General features: G+C 28.6%; 1 long non-coding RNA gene across 1 annotated transcript; it reads right to left on the bottom strand.

The window, feature by feature from the left end:
- Positions 1 to 371: 371 nt before the first annotated feature.
- LOC134274781 (uncharacterized) lies at positions 372 to 4,875 on the bottom strand. The gene is made up of 3 exons (XR_009993720.1): positions 4,733 to 4,875; positions 4,226 to 4,353; positions 372 to 2,623 (listed from the first exon to the last, which is right to left on the bottom strand). It is a non-coding gene; the product is annotated as an uncharacterized LOC134274781 (long non-coding RNA).
- Positions 4,876 to 7,278: the final 2,403 nt, after the last annotated feature.

Here is a 7,278-nt window from a genome sequence, read left to right as displayed (position 1 = left end):
AGACTACTTTTTTAAAGTTATGAAAAATTCTCCACAAAAAGTTATTTATGCAAAAGATAAATGTTAGAGTATACTTTTTAAAATATATTTTACATGAATCAATCAAAGAACATAACAAATCATTTCTTTGTGGCTGTTTTTCTTTGGAACATCTGTGAACCAACTGTTTTGTCTTTTTGATACAAAAGCGTCCAAAAATCATTTGGAATAGTTATGTACTGTTAAAGCCTGATGCTCAGTTAAAACAGTAGAGATCATTTTAAGAGTTTCTGGTGTGTGTCCTATTTAGGAATTATTACAATGTAACAAAGATGAAACTCATAATTTGATTTAATCAGAAATGATAAAGTCATCAGGTTTCCGCATCATCAGGTTTCCGCATGCTTTGCTGACACATCATGTACATTTACTACTCTACTGGTATGTCTTTAGTAGGAAAAAGGGAAATCAACAGAACTTAGCATTCCATATAAACAAAAATGAAACCTTTGATGAAAAATTCTCTCCTAAATATAAAATGTAGATGAACTTCTTTCAAATTGGATGATGTCATTTTTACATGCCAAAAAGAAACTAATGCAACTAAACTAAAAAAGACAATCATTAAATTTTACAGAAAATAAAGGAAAATATCAAGACAGAAAGTCCAGGAATTGAAAAAATTCTACAGTTATCATCTAAAGATGTATATGTTTGGATTCATTTTAAATTCATAAGCAAATGATATGCTGCCATTCAATCTTTCAAACTTAAAAAAAAAATACTTTCTTTACTTTTGAATGAAGATCTAGAGGAGTCTTCCCCATGCAGATCTATTTATGAATGGGTTTTTCCCCTTGACCTTAGTTCAAAACTTATATTATTCCAACCAGTCTTTATCTATGCAGTGATAATAAGATTTTTTACAGAATTCTTAGGTATTACATAGTAATAGTCTTTAAACATCCTTGTTGTGCATTTGATTTACATTTCCAATTCTTTCCAAAGAATATGCCATGTCACCCAATATAACAGATATAAAGTCTCTAGGTTATAACAAAATGTTAAAGTTTCAACATTACAAAGCTCATATTAGTAATCTTACCAACTGACTTTTACCCAGAAGAAAAATGATCTTAAAATCTATAGAAAATCTCCGATTCATTCTTAACTTATGATGTGAAGTTTGTAGGTTACAAATTATTTTCAAAAGTAGTTATCTCAATAATCGCATGCTTTGACCTTGACAAATGTGTCCTTTAAAACTATGTGTATTACTATAAGCTGTTATGTGTAGTAAGCATGAAGTATATGAGATGATAAAAATATTCAAGATATTGCATCACAGATTACTGGGTAACTGCATCTTGATGTGGGATACTAAGGGACCTTTATCATATTTCAAGTTTTAAATTTAAAAATAGGGTACAATACACATACATATATACACAAATACAATATATTTACAATTCCAGGAAAGTAATAATTACATTAAATCTAGCATCTGAATATCTGTGTAATTTCTAGGGGGTTATAGAAATAAGATGCAAAATAAAAGGTTTAAATGTATACTTCTCATACATAACAACTGTCTTCAATATGAATTGGCAAAAAATAAAAGTCACATTTAAATACTCTGAAGTCCGTGAGAATTAATTTTTAAAGAGCCCATGCTATCAGAAAATCATATTTTCTATACTTATTACAAAATGTTGAAGTTATTGCAAGACTCATATCAGTTATCTCAGTAACTGGTTTTTATTCAGGAGAAACATGATCCAAGATTTCTTAAGAAATCTCTTATTCATCCTATTCATTCTTCATTTATGTACTTATGATGTGAAGTTTGTAAGTTACAAATTATTGTCAAAGTAGTCTTCTCAATAATCTCATGCTTTGACCTTGATAAAGTGTCCCAAACAACAAAGTGTATTCCTCCAATCAGTCTTTATGTAGTAAGTATGAAGTATATGGGATGACAACAAATATTCAAGATATTATTGCATCACAGATTATGGGACACTTACATCTTTATGGGGGTCCTATTGAGACAAATTTTAAATTCAAAATTAAACATGATACATACACAAACAAAATATATTTACAATTCCAGGAAAGTTAAATAATACCATTAAATCCAGCATCTGGATATCTGTGTAATTTCTAGGGGGTTGTAAAAATTAGATGAAAAATAAAAGGTTTAAATGTGTAATTCCCATACATAACAACAGTCTTCAATATGAATTGGTAAAAATAAAAGTCACATTCAGATACTTTGAGGTCCGTGAGAAATAGTTTTTAAAGAGCTCATGCTATCAGAAAATCATATTTTCAATACTTGATTTGACTAGATCTCAGTTTGATAAATGATTACACTTTATCCATAGTCAGTGTCTGACAGTGAAACATACAATCCTGGGTCCTTTCTTTGTCATCCTGTATAAACCACAGTCTATGATCGTACTGGTTAAATTCGATGGAAATCATATTTATGTTCTTCTTAAATCCTCCATCCTCTTAAGTTTGGTTTTCTTGTTTCAGTGTTCCAAGAGAGGATATTCTGTTAGTCTTTGCATAATCTGAGAGTCTTTCACCATTCTAAGAGTAGACATAGATCATTTCCATAACCTCTCACTAGAGAATCCTGAAAAAATAAAAAAAATAATGTCTTAGTTGAAAAAAAAAAATTGTAATGTAATATAAGCTTGATGGAATTCTACATATAGACAAAAAGGGTATAAAAACAAGTTGTAACATAAGATTTTGACTTTTCATATTAACCATGGGTAACACCTCTAGTAAAGAAAAGAGTAAAGGAATGAGTAAAATTCAGTTCGGAGAGAGAATTCTTTCAGAGAAAGATGTAGACAGAGGTATACCAGTTAAAATAAAAAAAGATGGCACTATTGAGATCATTTCTCAAGAAGAATATAACCAATTATGTCCAGAAAAGGGTGATCCTAATGTTGTCAGAGATTACATAGAAAGACCCTTGATTGCAGAAGAAGCCAATGAAGAATATAACCATTTATTACCAAAAGAGGGTGAGAATTACTTGGATTACCCTGAAAGACCTTTGACTAGAGAAGAAGTCAAGTTTATAGATGATAAGAGAAAACAGTTGTCAGAAAAAAAAAGATTGTTAAAGACACATGATTTTTAGCCCACAAAACCATTGGAGATACAAGGATTACAAGATACAAGGATTAATGGAGGAAGTCCAAACTGAACTCTTGGAAGACATTAAGGCTCATTATGAGAGTAACTTTCCAGTGTTTGTTTATTACAAAATTATGTATTCTGATAAAAAAAAAAAAAAAAAAGTTTTCACTTTCATTTGTTGTGCCTTTGACCATTTAAATTGACCTTATGGTCAAGATTGTGATATATACACTCTGATAATCATCTATGATGTCTCTATGATGTTTACCTCAAAAGATTGAATCAGGGTATTTGTGTTCAAAGAGCTGAAGAAACTATACAGACAGATCTAAGATGTTGGAAGCATACATATTAATGAGGTTAAAGGAGATATAACACTAGATTATTAAAAAGAAAGAACACAAACTCATAGAAATGATATTGAAAGTACCTTTTATGAATAAAGTGTCATGCTCCAAGGTATTATTTTTATAAACAGGAGAAGGTTTACAGCAGTCCCATACACTCATAAGAAGATCTTGGGTAGTAGAAACACCAGGAAATTTTATTTCCACACAATCAGATCATCTTACATCAGTTATAAGGTTACAATCTTTATACATAGTCAAGAGGGTCATTAAGATTTCTTTTCTGGTCATCCTAATGAGCCACATTATAGTATTCTTTCTCTTTGATAGAATGTTAATATTAAATGGAAAATTCAGAATTCATCAGCAATTGAAGTCAAAACTTCCTATCTTTACCAATTATGCTATTAAGGAAGCTGGGGGTTAACAAATTAGCCATATTTAACTTATTCTATAAATATGCTATCTTCAGCTGTTAACTATCATTTGGCAAAGAAAAATTTCATACATTTTAGTTTTAAAAATTTGATCATGAATTTTTATGCCTTTTCTTCTTCTTCTAAAGGATATCAATAGAGTTTAAACATGACCATGACCACCAAGCCCTCTTTATTTAAAAAAAAAATCATATATCATTTACTTATCAATTCAAAAATATAAAAATGCATATGTAAATAAATAAATAAATAAATAAATAAATAAATAAAAATTACAATTGTATCTCATTGAAACTTTACCTTCAAGTTTGTGTGTTTCTATGTTGGTTGACTAACTGTGTATTTCCAAAGGAAGAGCAGACAGTCTGAACTTCATAGAGAATTGATTAGAGATGGTTAGGAACAAAACATATCTTCCATGTTGATGACTGTAGAAATAAAACCATTTTGTTAATATGACAGAGTACTGCATGAAACAATGCATGTTTAAATACAACATGTACAATGCCAAAAAAGATCATGAAAATATTTGTTTTTAATCTCAAAAAATTGTTTTTAACATTAACTCCAGATGAGAAAAGTTCATCATGTTATCTATAGATAATAAACAAGCACAACTACTGTATTAATATCATAAATAAAATGATTATCAGATTAATTATTTAGACACTAAAAAACTTACTATCTTTATGATATTGATTTCCATTATCAGATGTTTTTTATCCATTTTTTTATCCATTTTAAAATATAAACATTTAAATAAAACAGAATTAAATAAATTAAAATGATATCTCATTGAAACTTTACCTTCAAGTTTGATTGTTTCTATGTTGGTTGACTAACTATGTATTTCCAAAGGAATTTGGGCAGACAGGCTGAACTTCATAGAGAATGGATTATAGATGGTTAGGAATAAAACATATCTTCCAGGTTGAGGACGAAAAATATAATCATTTTGTTAATATGACAGAGTACTGCATGAAACATTGCATGTTTAAATACAACATGTACAATACCAAAAAAGATCATGAAAATATTTGTTTTTAATCTCAAAAAATTGTTTTTAACATTAACTCCAGATGAGAAAAGTTCATCATGTTTATAGATAATAAACAAGCACAACTACTGTATTAATATCATAAATAAAATGATTATCAGATTAATTATTTAGACACTAAAAAAACTTACTATCTTTATGATATTGATTTCCATTATCAGATGTTTTTTATCCATTTTTTTTATCCATTTTAAAATATAAACATTTAAATAAAACAGAATTAAATAAATTAAAATGATATCTCATTGAAACTTTACCTTCAAGTTTGATTGTTTCTATGTTGGTTGACTAACTATGTATTTCCAAAGGAATTTGGGCAGACAGGCTGAACTTCATAGAGAATGGATTATAGATGGTTAGGAACAAAACATATCTTCCAGGTTGAGGACTGTATAGAAAATATAATCATTTTGTTAATATGACAAGGAACTGCATGAAACATTGCATGTTTAAATACAGTGCCAAAAAGTTCATGAAAATAGTTCATCATGTTATCTTTAGATAACAAAAGAAGCACAGTTACTGTATTAATATCACAAATACAAAATGATTATCAGTGTAATTTTTAGACACTAACAGACTTTCTCTTAACAGCATATTCAATTTTGTTTAATACCTGTCAGTACAGCATACAAAAAGATATTAGCATATACAACATGTAGTCCTACATTTTTTGAAAAGCTCATTACCAAGAAACAAAAGTGAAAATGAAAATATATGTATGCCATATATACCACATATTTAGAATCAAAACAAGGATAAACCTTTTGTAGATTCTTACTTTTTCTTTTATTACATTCCTTATAGATCACAATTTAGTAAGTCTGAATTCCATGGGTAACAGACATAATGAATTATGACATTATATCATAATTTATGCAAAAGGACTTATTAACAATATGAAGTTTCCTTAGTATATTTTAGACAAAATAAGACTGTGCTTATATGAATGTTAGAGATATTAGATCACATAAGAATTACACAGTAATTAAATTAAACCATATAATCATGGTTAAATGCAAAGATGACCTTCATAGGAAATGTAAACAAAACAAAGACAAACTTACCAGAATTATCCAATTATATGCCCAATTAAATAATCCAGTGAAACAACATCTTAGCTGATCCTGAAAAAAAAAGCATACAATATTCAGTGATACACAAATTAACCTCATTTTACAAAGGAAGTAAAGCAACAATTGACAGACAAACAGGACAGAAATGTAAAAGATACCATATATATTTTACCAAAATTTAGTAAACATTTTTTCTGATTTAAATTCAATCACAGAATGACCCATCATAGTAATATTAAATACACTCTGGGTTACATGCAAATTATACCTTACATGAACTGAGAATAAATACCCCATTTACATTCATATAAACTGAATTTTACATAACTAATTACTCTTTTAACTGATGTCACCATTAGTATGTCAGAATATTCAGGGTGTACAAATCATGCATATTCACTTTTAAAGTACTCAATATATATTTTACATGTTGATGTTTGAAATCACTGACTAAATAAAATACATACATGTATATACATGAAGGTTTAAAAAAAAAAAATAATAATAACTAGATGGGGGGCACATGTTTATAGATTTACAGAGATGCTCAGACTGAGTTTTTCCCACTTTCATTGGGCCACTGTTGCACCAGAATGTAAAAATATGAGTGACAAATAAGGCAAAAGATTCTGTATATTTCATTAAAAAAGATTTGAGACAAAAGATTCATTGGCATAATATGATCTGATTGATTATCTCCATATCCTTCTTTTGGTCACTGTGATTAAATATTCATAGAAATATTAGAAATGACAACTGAGAATATCACTTTAGTTGTTTTAAAAGCATGTATCAGTATTTTATAAGATATGCTAGGAGTCTCCTCATAAGAATATTTAGAATACTGATCCAATAAAAGGAATGTGAGACAATATGATAATAACTCATGCAAAAAAGATTTATCAACATTTTGAGGATCTTTTAGTGTCCTAGTGTATTTCAGGGTAAACAATGGCAGTGTTTATATGAATGTTCTAAACATAAGGTATATAACACAGTAATAATGAATAAATACAAAGATGACCTTCATAGAAAATGTATAAAGAAAAGTTTGTTAAAACTTACCATGTAACCAGGTAACTCAGTAGAGTAATATTCATTAAATAATCCAGTGAAATAACATCTAGGCTGATCCAGGATTCAGCTGTTCAGAACTTTCTTGGAAGAAAAACGGTAGAAAATCAGTTTTGGTACTGAAATCCATAGGACCGTACTGTTAT

This window comes from Saccostrea cucullata, unplaced genomic scaffold (genome assembly GCF_032062105.1).
Source record: "Saccostrea cucullata isolate Sc308-1 unplaced genomic scaffold, CSIRO_AGI_Scuc_v1 ctg7177, whole genome shotgun sequence".
Classification (NCBI taxonomy): Eukaryota; Metazoa; Mollusca; class Bivalvia; order Ostreida; family Ostreidae; genus Saccostrea; species Saccostrea cuccullata.
The sequence above is the reverse complement of the archived record's forward strand: the minus strand, read 5'-3'. Positions and strand labels throughout refer to the sequence as shown.